This window comes from Sapajus apella, unplaced genomic scaffold (assembly GCF_009761245.1).
Source record: "Sapajus apella isolate SASKATOON/1434 unplaced genomic scaffold, GSC_monkey_1.0 scaffold650, whole genome shotgun sequence".
NCBI classification, from domain to species: domain Eukaryota; kingdom Metazoa; phylum Chordata; class Mammalia; order Primates; family Cebidae; genus Sapajus; species Sapajus apella.
In genome coordinates this window covers 6,602-18,822 of record NW_022437576.1, presented here as the reverse complement: position 1 = coordinate 18,822, position 12,221 = coordinate 6,602, and the positions used below count along the sequence as shown (strand labels likewise).

Sequence of the window (12,221 nt, the reverse complement as noted above, 5' to 3'; positions counted from 1 at the left end):
GCTCTTTTTTTTTTTTTTTTTTTTTTTTGAGACGGAGTTTCGCTCTTATTACCCAGGCTGGAGTGCAATGGCGCGATCTCGGCTCACCGCAACCTCCGCCCCCTGGGTTCAGGCAATTCTCCTGCCTCAGCCTCCTGAGTAGCTGGGATTACAGGCACGCACCACCATGCCCAGCTGATTTTTTGTAGTTTTAGTAGAGACGGGGTTTCACCGTGTTGACCAGGATGGTCTCGATCTCTTGACCTCGTGATCCACCTGCCTCGGCCTCCCAAAGTGCTGGGATTACAGGCGTGAGCCACCGCGCCCGGCCTAATACAAAGACTCTTGATCAGCCGGGTGCAGTGGCTGATGCCTGTAATTCCAGCACTTTGGGAAGCCAAGGCCAGTGAATCACCTGAGATCAGGAGTTCAAGACCTGGCCAACATGATGAAACCCCATCTCTACTAAAAAAAAAAAAAAAAAGTGCAGGCCAGGCCTGGTGGCTCACGCCTGTTATTGCAGCAGTTAGGGAGGCCGAGGCAGGCAGATCACCTGAGGTCAGGAGTTCAAGAGCAGCCTGGCCAACATGGTGAAACCCCATGTTGGCAAAAATCAGCTAGGCATGGTGGCCAGTCCCTGTAATTCCAGCTCTGGGGAGGCTGACGAAAAAGAATGGCTTGAACCCAGGAGGCGGAGATTGCAGTGAGCCAAGATTGCACCACTGCACTCCAGCCTGGGAATCAAAGTGAGATTCTGTCTCACAAAAAAAAAAAAAAAAAAAAAAGATTAGCTGGGCATGGTGGTACACACCTGTAATCCCAGCTACTTGTGAGGCTAAGGCAGGAGAATCACTTGAACCTGGGAAGCAGAGGCTGCACTGAGCCGAGATTGCAACATTGCCCTCCAGCCTGGGTGACAGAGTGAGACCCTGTCTCAAGAAAAATGACTCGATCTATTTTGATATATGACAGATGGTTGTATTAATACTTGTACTGTAGGTTGGTGCAAAAGTAATCATGGTTTTTGCCATTAAAAGTAATTTCAAAAACCACAATTACCATATAATCTCATTTATTTCTGAATATGACAGGTTTTAAAATATTGGCAGTCTTGTCCCAGATTGAAAAATAAAATAGAAGAAACATTTAAAAAGAAAGATGTAAAATGTTAGGAGTAACTACAACAAGTAGTGTTTAATTTCTTCCTAATACCCAAAGGTTCTGGGTCAGAATCCTAATATATCTTCTACTTAATTGAAGATTTCCAAATCCCATCATTGATTCTGACAAAGAATTAACACAGTCTTTTTAAAAACCTTTCCATTTGGGGAGAAATGTATAACCACTAGGAACATTATAAAATCTTGCCTTAACCAAAGTGCTTCTAATGTAGTCACTATCAATCCTCTCAGTGCCATCTTTCTTGATAAAACACTCTCATGGTTCCAAACACCTATATGCACACAGTAGTTTACAATATAAGACAAAAATAAAAACAAAGGCATACTCAGAACTTGATGTAAGAGGAAAAAGGAAGTGGTACGTCTTATTAATTCAGCTGAAGAAATAAGGAAGTAGGATCATTTATCAACAAGCATCATCTTCATGGGCACATCTCTAAAGGGCAGAATGATAGACTCAGGTATTCCTAAAAAATAGTAGACGACAATGGTCTACAACACTCATCAGTCCACTAATTAAAACCCCAAATCCAGGAAGAAAAATTAATTTACCATTCTGATTTTTAATGAAAAAATAATGATGTATATGCTTCTGAATTCATGGTTCAAGTTTAACTGACTAGAAGGAGGGCTTTAGGAGTTGCAATATGCAAATATATCATAACCTAAACACAGAGGCTAGAAGTTTGTCCTATAATATTTTCTCTCTCATCTTTGTTCTTTCCCCTAAAGGATCTTTACCTCAGTCAGAACTACGGTTATCTAAGCCAACATCTCTACCACTTTATTTCCTCCCTCATGCACGTTGTTATATCCCTTTTTTCCTGACTTAAAATTCAAATTCACTCCATTCCAACTTCTATGGTGTCTCTATGACATCTACACATATTAAACTGACTTGATTCAAAGCTAATAGAAAGTACATGCAATAGAGCTTAAAGGAATATCAATTACATGAACATCTCTAAAAAGCAACCATAACTACAAAGAATAAAGCATTCTGTTACCTCATGAAAACCCTTCAGTTCAAGGTACCAGGGTATAGATTAAGTTTAATATAATTTTTTAAACTTTTTTTTTTTTTAATAGAAATAGGGGTCTCACTATGTTGCTCAGGCTGGTTTTGAACTCCTGGCCTCAAGCAATCCTCCTGAGGGAATATGTTCTCTTTCCGGGTCCACAAGGGGGCGTAGCTTTAAGGGCAAGAACTTCCCAGCGCCATGACCCACTCCCATCCATCTCCATCCAGGAGATTTAACGGTTTTTGTTTCAATTTCATGGGCACAGGAAGAAGCTAAGAGTCAATCACTCCAGCGGAAGTTCTAAGGAACTCCTTTCATTGGCCAGGGGTCTTAAAGAAGGTGGGGGTTCCTCCCAGGTTAAAAGTCCCTTTCTTCCACACCCCTTCGGACTCCATGTTTGGGTCCCCTTCCACGAACACTCTCGTGGAAGTCTATCTTCCCCTTCTAAACTCCATCTCTCTCTATTCCCTTCCACTCAGTGTGGAAGCTGCTTTCCTCTCCTGGATTCCATCTTTCTGGATTCTCACCCTCAGTGTGAGAGTTAGCTGTTTCTTTCTCTCTCCTTCTTCTGTTTCTCTCTCTCTCTCTCTCTAAATAAATAAATCACTTTCTACAAACACTTTTGAGTCCAGCATTTACTGCGCACTGCGCCGTGGTCCACTCTCTCATTCTTGAGAGGGCAGGAGGCCAAGAACCTGGAGAAACGTCCTCTCAGGGGAGCTGAGGGTACGCTGAACCCCAATGTTACACTCCTGCCTCAGCCTTCCAAAGCGTTAAGATTACAGATGTGAGCCACTGCACCTGGCCTAAAATTAAATGTAAATGTCTCACCCAAATGCCTCAAAACGTGCCATAATTCCCAGACACATTTACAGATATTCTGAATATTGATTGACAAGTGTTTGGGGGTCACTATATAACTAACTGCCTAAATACCGACAAGAAATTACAGGATTCACTTGAAAACATAATCGCTACTATATATATAGCATCTACTATATTCAAGGCACTGTTCTAAGAACTTATATATAAATGTGCATAACTGTATAATCTCATTTCATCAGCACAAAGAAACACCAAGAGATAATGTCTATAATTCTAATTTTATTATTTTTTGAGACATTTATTTATTTATTGACTCATTCTGTCACCCAGGCTGGAGTGCAGTGGTGCAATCTTGGCTCACTGCAACCTCCGCCTCCTGGGTTCAAGCAACTCTCCTTGCCTCAGCCTCCAGAGTAGCTGGGATCACAGGCATCCGCCACTACACCCGGCTAATTTTTGTATTTTTAGTAGAGACAGGGTTTCACCATGTTCTCCTGGCTGGTCTCAAACTCCTGAACTCAGGTGATCCACCCGCCTCAGCCTCCAAAAGTGAGCACATCTCTAAATTACATGAGTCAACTGTGCCCAGGCCCTAATTTTAAAGATAAGAAAATGTGGCTTTGAAAGAAGGCAAGAGTTAAGATCTTGGCTTCAGGCCAAGATGGTACAGTAAATTTACCCAAATAACTATATATATAAATGTATCAAATATATAAATAAACAATGCATAGCTGGCTCAAAAAATTATATAAATATCTCTTAGGCATTGACAAGTAATATAAATGCAGAGTGGTAAGGCCTCTGAAGCCAGAGTCCTACTGGGCTCCTGGTTCAGAAGCAGGCAGTGGCAGCTGGGAGTTTGGCTTCCTTGGGGAACAGGCACTAAAAATGCTCCATGTAAGACAGAACCTGGCCTGGCACAGTGGCTCATGCTTGTAAACTCAGCACTTTGGGAGGTCGGAGCAGGAGGATCACATGAGCCCAGGAATTTGAGACCAGCTTGGGCAACACACAGAGGATCCATCTCTACAAAAAATTTTAAAACTAGCCAGGCATGGATGGATGCAGTGGCTCACACCTGTGATACTAGCACTTTGGGAGGCCAAGGTGGGGGGATCATTTGAGGTCAGGAGCTCAAGACCAGCCTGACCAACATGGTGAAACCTCATCTCTACTTAAAATACAAAAATTAGCCAGGCATGGTGGCAGGTGCCTATAATCCCAGGTACTTAGGAGGCTGAGGCAGAGAACTGCTTGAGCCCTGGAGGCGGAGGTTGCAGTGAGCCAAGATTGCCCCACTGCGTTCTAGCCTAGGCGACACAGCAAGACTCTGTCAAAAAAAAAAAAAAAAAGGCCATGACTGTACCACTGTACTGAAGTCCAGAGTCTGGGCAACAAAGTGAGACCCTTTCATTTAAAAAAAAAAAAAAGGCGCTCGCTTCAGTGGCACATATACTAAAATTGGAACAATATAGAGAAGATTAGCATGGCCCCTGCACAAGGATGACATGCAAATTCATGAAGCGTTCCATCTTTTTACTTTTACACTGTTGGTGGGAGTGTAAATTAGTTCAACCCTTGTGGAAGACAGTGTGGCGATTCCTCAAGGACCTAAAAATAGAAATTCCATTTGACCCAGTAATCCCATTACTGGGTATATATCCAAAGGATTATAAATTGTTCTATAAGGACACATGCACACGAATGTTCATTGCAGCACTGTTTACAATAGCAAAGACTTGGAACCAACCCAAATTCCCATCGATGATAGACGGGACAGGGAAAATGTGGCACATATACACCATGGAATACTATGCAGCCATAAAAAACGATGAGTTCATGTCCTTTGTAGGGACACGGATGAACCTGGAAACCATCATTCTCAGCAAACTGACACAAGAACAGAAAATCAAACACTGCATGTTCTCACTCATAGGCGGGTGTTGAACAATGAGAACACATGGACACAGGGAGGGAAGCATCACACACTGGGGTCTGTGGGGGGGAACTAGGGGAGGGACAGCGGGGAGTGGGGAGTTGGGGAGAGATAGCATGGGGAGAAACACCAGATATAAGTGATGGGAAGGAAGGCAGCAAACCACACTGCCATGTGTATACCTATCCAACAATCTTACATATTCTTCACATGTACCCCAAAACCTAAAATGCAATAAAATATATATTTAAAAAAAAAATGCCAGGCATGGTGGCTCATGCCTGTAATCCCAGCATTTGGGAGGCTGAGGCAGGTGAATCACCTGAGGTCTGAAGTTTGAGACCAGCCTGACCAACATGGAGAAACCCCATCTCTACTAAAAACACAAAATTAGCCGGGTATGGTAGAGTATGCCTGTAATCCCAGCTACTCAGGTGGCTGAGGCAAAAGAATCAATTGAAGCCGGTAGGTAGAGGTTGCGGTGAGCTGAGATCGTGCCACTGCACTCCAGTCTGGGCAACAAGAGTGAAACTCCATGTAAAAAAAAAAAAAAAAAGAGAGACAAGACAATCCACCAGAGCTAGGGTTGGTGGTAGGGTTTCCTTACTTATACAGAAGGCTGAAAGCAACTGGCCAACTCTGCCTGGAGCTATGGCTTACAGGAAATAACTCTTAAATTGCTTGACACAGACACAGCTTCAAAAACAAGAAAGCAGCTGGGGTGGCTCACACAGGTAATCCCAGTACTTTGGGAGGCAGGTGGATCACCTGAGGTCAGAAACCAGCCTGACAAACATAGCAAAATTTTGTAAAAATACAAAAATTAGCCAGGCATGGTGGTGCACACCTGTAATCCCAGCTACTCAGGAGGCTGAGGCAGGAGAATCACTTCAACCCGGGAGACAGAGGTTGCAGTGAGCTGAGATAATGCCCCTGCACTCTGGCCTGGGCAACAGAGTAAAACTTTCTCAAACAAAAACAAAAACAAAAAGATGCATCTACCTGCTAGTTCTGTGACTGGATCCGTAATATCTGCAATATCAACAGGATCTCTAAGGAGCAGGAACTCTAAACTTTGTTCTTTTGGGGTCTAGAAGCAATCAAAACTACTTACAGGGAAGAGTGAACACAAGAGGCACAGTGAAAGTTAGCCAGTTCTCAACAGAAGACCACTAAAGCTGCTGTACATCTTGAATAATGTTCCAATCTTCATTTCCTGAATATGTATCTATTGAGTCTGCTTCTGTTGCCCTCTCAAATCTCTCAGTATTTATAGGATAAATTCTCAGCAGTTAAGGTAACCACAAAGAACACACTTAAACCTTTTCTACCCTCCCAACAAACCAGCAATCATAATCTGAAAATATTTTTTTTTAATACAGAGTTTTGCTCTTGTTGCCCAGGCTGGAGTGCAATGGTGTGATCTCAGCCACCGCAACCTCAGCCTCTCGAGTTCAAGAGATTCTTCTGCCTCAGCCTCCTGAGTAGCTGAGATTACAGGTATGTACCACAATACCTGGCTAATTCGGTATTTTCAGTAGAGATGGGATTTCTCCATGTTGGTCAGGCTGATCTCAAACCACCAACCTCAGGTAATTCCATCCTCCTCGGCCTCCCAAAGTGCTGGGATTACAGGCATAAGCCACCTCACCCAGCCTGAAAAGATCATTTTTTAATGCAATAAAGTTACAAAAACCTATTCGTGATAGCTCTTGAAAAGTACAAAAATAAACATCCAGATTTACCAGTTAAAGTGTCTGCATCTAGATTTACCAATTAAAGAAAAGTGTCTTTATAACTAAATTTGTTGAGTAGGCCTAAGCAAACTTTAAAGTGGTATGGAATCCCTCATATTTAGCTTTCCTATTATCAACCAGACACAGGACTTTGCTACCACTAGGAAGGAAGTGGTTTCCAGTTTTAGGATGACACAATTAAAAGGTTTTAAAAAGGAATTTAAAATACTCTCAAGAGAATAACTTGAAATAAAAACTATGTTTTAGTAAAATACAAGTCAAATTAGTAATCCATCACTTAAATCCTAGATCTATGTCTGCTACTACCTACCTGTGGGACTTTAGCTAACCTCCCTAGGCTTCAGGTCCTTGATCTGTTTTAAAAAAGAACACTTTATGAGGTCTCTTGGGCTCTTCTAATTCTGGCATCATAAAATTCTATTAAATGTATGACAGGAATGTATGCTAAGTGTAAACATATTCAGCATTTACACAGTGTTTTCAACACCTTTAAAAAACTTTACCAGTGCCATCCACCACTTTCTCCTCCCAAAGTCACATAAGCAGAATCTAAAAACAAAACATGGCTAGGCACAGTGTCTAGGCTAGTGCCTGTAATCACAGCACTTTAGAAGGCAGAGGTCGGGGGAGCTCTTGAAGCCAGGAGTTCGACTAGCCTACGGAACATACCAAGACTCTGCCTCTAAAAAAAAAAATTACCCAGGCATGGTGGTGCATGCCTGAGTCCCAGCTACTGAGGAGGCTGTGGCAGAAGATCACTTTACCTCAGGAGTTCAAGGCTGTAGTGACTATGATCACACCCACTGCACTCCAGCTTGGAAGACAGAGTGAGACCCTGTCTCTACAACATTAAAATTAAAAACAATTACTTGGTACATTCTCTGGAGTTTTTGGCAAAAAAAGAAAAAAATTAAAAACATTTTCTGAGATATTTGCAAAATAATTTTTAATATGGTAGAACTTTAATTGAGGTATAATTTACATATACTAAAATTCATTCTTTTTAGTGTACACTCCTGAATTTGAAAAACACACAATTATATAACCAACACTACAATCAAGATACAGAACAGATACAGAAGATATATAGAACACCCAAAAAATTTCCCTCATGCGCTCAGTAGTCAAACTCTCTTCCAATTCCTGGCAACCACGGGTCAGTTTTCTTTCCCTACAGTTTTGCCTGTTCCAAAATACCACAAAAATGAAATCACACAGTATGTAGTCTTCTGACTTCATTTAGCATAATGCATTTGACACTGAACAATGTTAGTGAATGCATTCATTGCAAAATAGTATGCCATTGTATAGATGTGCCAACCTTTATCAATTTACCAGTTGAAGTGCAGATGCATTATTTCCAGTTTTGGGCAATTATTAGGTTGGTGCAAAAGTAATTACGTTTTTTGCCATTAATATAGCATTAAAGGCCAGGCACAGTGGCTCACGCCTGTAATCCCAGCACTTTGGGAGGCCGAGGTGGGTGGATCACGAGGTTAGGAGTTCAAGACTAGTCTGGCCAAAATGATGAAACCCTGTCTCTACTAAAAATACAAAAATTAGCCGGGCATGGTGGTGGGCACCTGTAATCACAGCTAGTCGGGAGGCTGAGGCAGAGAACTGTTTGAACTCGGGAGGTGGAGGTTGTAATGAGCCAAGATCACACCACTGCACTCCAGCCTGGGCCACAGAGCAAGACTCTGTCTCAAAAAAAAAAAAGCATTAAGATGGCAAAAACTGCAATTACTTTTGCATCAACTTATATGACATTTGCATGTAAGTTTTTATGTGACTGTGTTTTCATTTTACTTGAATAAATATCCAGGAGTGAAACTGTTAGATTATGGTAAGTGTACATTTAATTATGTATGACAACCTGCCAAACTGTTTTCCAAAGAAACTATAATAACAATGAATAAGGGTTTTTGGGCCAGGTGCAGTAGCTCACACCTGTAATTCCAGCACTTTGGGAGGCTGAGGCAGGAAAATGGTTTGAGCCCAGGAGTTTGGAGACCAGGCCTGGGTAATACAGTGAGATGCCATTTCTATAAAAAAGGTTATTAGGTTGGGTGCAGTGGCTCATGCCTGTAATCCCAGCACTTTGGGATGCCGAGGTGGGCAGATCATGAGGTCAGGAGTTCAAGACCAGCCTGGCCAACACAGTGAAACCCAGTCTCTACTAAAAATACAAAAAATTAGCCAGGTGTGGTGGCAGGCACCTGTAATCCCAGCTACTTGGGAGGCTGAGGCAGGAGACTTGCTGGGTGACAGTGCAAGACTCCATCTCAAAAAAGAAAAAAAAAAAAGTTTTTTTTAATTAGCCAGGTGTGGTGGTACATGCCTGTAGTCCCAACCACATGGGAGGCTGAGGTGGAAGGATCGCTTGAGCCCAGAAGGTCAAGGCTGCAGTGAGCCATGATTGTGCCACTGCACTCTAGTCTGGGTGACAAGGTGAGAGACCCTTTCTCAAAACAAAACAAAAAAAGTTTTTGAATTTTGTTTTTTGAGACAGAGTCTCAGTCTGATACCTAAGCCAGAGTGCAATAGCGCAATCTCGGCTCACTGCAACCTCTGCCTCCAGGTTCAAGCAATCCTCCCACATCAGCTTCCCAAATCACTGGGATTACAGGAGCACACCACCATGTCCAGTTAATTTTTGTGTTTTTGTAGAGATGGGGTTTGAGTATATTGCCCAGGCTAGTCTCAAACTCCTGGGCTCAAGCTATCCCCCTGCCTTGGCCTCTCAAAGCGCTGGGACTGTAGGCATAAACCACCGTGTCCAGCAGTTTTTCAATGTTTCTAAAGAAATACAAATTTAGACCTTATGTCACATATTTCACAGAAAGATCCCAAGTAGATCCAGATATTTATCAAAGGAAATTATTTTCCTATGTCCTATTTATAGAAAGTAAAAGTTAACAAAGGAAGCTGATTTGACTAATATAATGCATTTATCAAATAGACAAAAAAAAATTTTTTTTTTTTTTTTTTTTGAGACAGTTTCACCCGGTCAAACAGGCTGAAGTGCAGTGGTGAGATCTCGAATCACGGCAACCTCTGCCTCCCGGGTTCAAGCAATTATCATGCCTCAGCCTCCTAAAGTTGCTGGGATTACAGGAGTTCACCACCACGCAAACTAATTTTTGTATTTTAAAATACACAATGTATTTTAAAATGTAAAACTCAACTTTCCCCTACTTTATTTTTAGTAGAGATGGAGTTTTACACTTTAAAATACATCATGCTTGAAATTACACTCATAAATCCTATAGGTCATTAATTCTGTGTGTGTTTCAATCCATTTGGCTAAAAGTGGGTTTAAACTACAGCTAGTGCTCAACTTACGACCACGGTCAGGACCGCGGACCGGTCGTAACACAATTTGGTAGTAAGTTGAGGCTATATGTACAGTTGAAATGGTACACGTGGAGATGATAGTGCTGCCGGAAGCTGGTCTGCACTGTCGTACGCCCAGCTGGGCAACGTTTGCGCTGCCAGACGCGGAGCAGCCGTGGCTAGCGATTGTGGTCGTAAAGTCGAATGGTCGTAAGTTGCATAGGTGGTAAGTCGATCAATACATGTATTTAGAATGGAAGACTCTAAGTGGTTTTATTTATACAACATAGGTACTCTGGTCATTTTGGATATAATAAGAAAGCAAAGAGAAGAAAGACACAGTAAAAGCTTTGGTCCTTCTAACTTACTTGTTCAACTGGGCCCAGGGGATAATTCTTGGTTCTTTTTTCTTCTTTTGCTTTTTTTTTCTGAGACAGGGTCTTACTCTTGCCATCCAGGCTGGAGTGCAGTGGTACAGTCTCAGTTGACCGCAGCCTTGACTTCCAGAGCTCAAGCAGTCCTCCCACCTCAGCCTCCTGAATAGCAGGGACTATAAGCATGCACCATCACATCTGACTAATTTTTTGTATAGATGGGGTTTTACCATGTTGCCCAGGCTGGTCTCAAACTTCTGGGCTCAAGCCATCTACCTGCCTCAGTCTCCCAAAGTGCTGGGATTATAGGTGTCAGCCACTGTGCCTAGCTCAAATTATTTTTTTTCACAGAAAGGCAAAAAATTTATTAACATTAAAAATTATGTATCTTTTCTACAATACATTTTTTAAAATTTATTTCCATAGGTTATTGGGGAACAGGTGGTATCTGGTTACATAAGTTCCTTAGTGGTAATTGTGGGATTTTGGTGCACCCATCACCCAAGCAGCATACACTGCAATCAATTTGTAGTCTTTTATCCCTCACCCACTTCCCACCCTCTCTCCCTGAGTCCCCAAAGTCCACTGCATCATTCTTATGCCTTTGCATCCTCATCCAGCTCCAATAATTCTTAATGAGACTATCAATGCATGAAACCTTCCACTTTCACCCTATCAGTCTCCTGGTTTCATTTTCTTCTTTATCCAACTTCAATTTTACAGTTTGTCAATATAATCATTCTTCTTACACAAATCAATGTCTCCCATGTCTCTCCCCTTCACACTGTCTTGACAAAACTGCAGCCAACCTTCTTCATGACTGCAACAGAGCAGTGGAATATTGTAGAAAATCAAACATCTAAACTGGTTATTGTCATAAATTCACAATCAACAACCTCAATCACAGCAATATTACTCTACAAGCTCCCTGGGCTGATACCTTTTCTTCAATCCTCAAACATCTCACCATTCTTCTCCATTCCTCCTACCCCTTTTAAATTATGATACTTTAATTAAAACAGTAGCCATTAGATAGAAATTCCCTATCCTTTCCATAGTCAAATCTATAAGTCACCCTCCCCCCACTCCAACTGAACCAGTCATCTCCTTTTCCCTACTTTAATTTTTTGGAGACAGAGTCACTCTGTCGCCCAGGCTGGAGTGCAGTGGCACAGTCTTGGCTCACTGCAGCCTCTGCCTCCTGGGTTTAAGTGATTCTCCCACCTCAGCCTCCCCAGTAGCTGGGATTACAGCCACGCGCCACCATACCCGGTTAATTTTTGTATTTTTAGTAGAGACAAGTTTTCATCATGTTGGCCATGTTGGCGTGGTATCTCATGCCTGTAATCCCAGCACTTTAGGAGGCTGAGGAAGGCGGATCACTTAAGGTCAGGGGTTCCAGATCAGCCTGGCCAACATGGTGAAACCCTGTCTACTAAAAATATAAAACAATAGCCGGGCGTGGTGGCACGAGCCTGTAATCCCAGCTACTCAGAAGGCTGAGGCAAGAAAATCACTAGAACCCAGGAGCTGGAGGTTGCAGTGAGCCAAGACCACGTCACCACAGTACTTCAGCCTGGGAGACAGAGCGAGACTCTGTCTAAAAAAATAAAAGTAAAAGCTACTCTTCCTCACACACACTAAGCTTCAGTGTCTCAAAAATTTAAGCTCCCATGTTTTCCCACATGCAGGATGTACCACATCCAGCTTTCTATGCAGTGGTTCCTTCTAGGTCTTCATACACATTTAAATGTCAACCCTATGTACAGCCTTCACCCACAAGATCAAAACGGGTTCCTTTGTTACTCTCT

General features: G+C 42.2%; 1 non-coding gene across 1 annotated transcript; it reads left to right on the top strand.

The window, feature by feature from the left end:
* Positions 1-4,438: 4,438 nt before the first annotated feature.
* Positions 4,439-4,545, top strand: LOC116546172. Its single transcript, XR_004266609.1, has one exon. It is a non-coding gene; the product is annotated as a U6 spliceosomal RNA (small nuclear RNA).
* Positions 4,546-12,221: the final 7,676 nt, after the last annotated feature.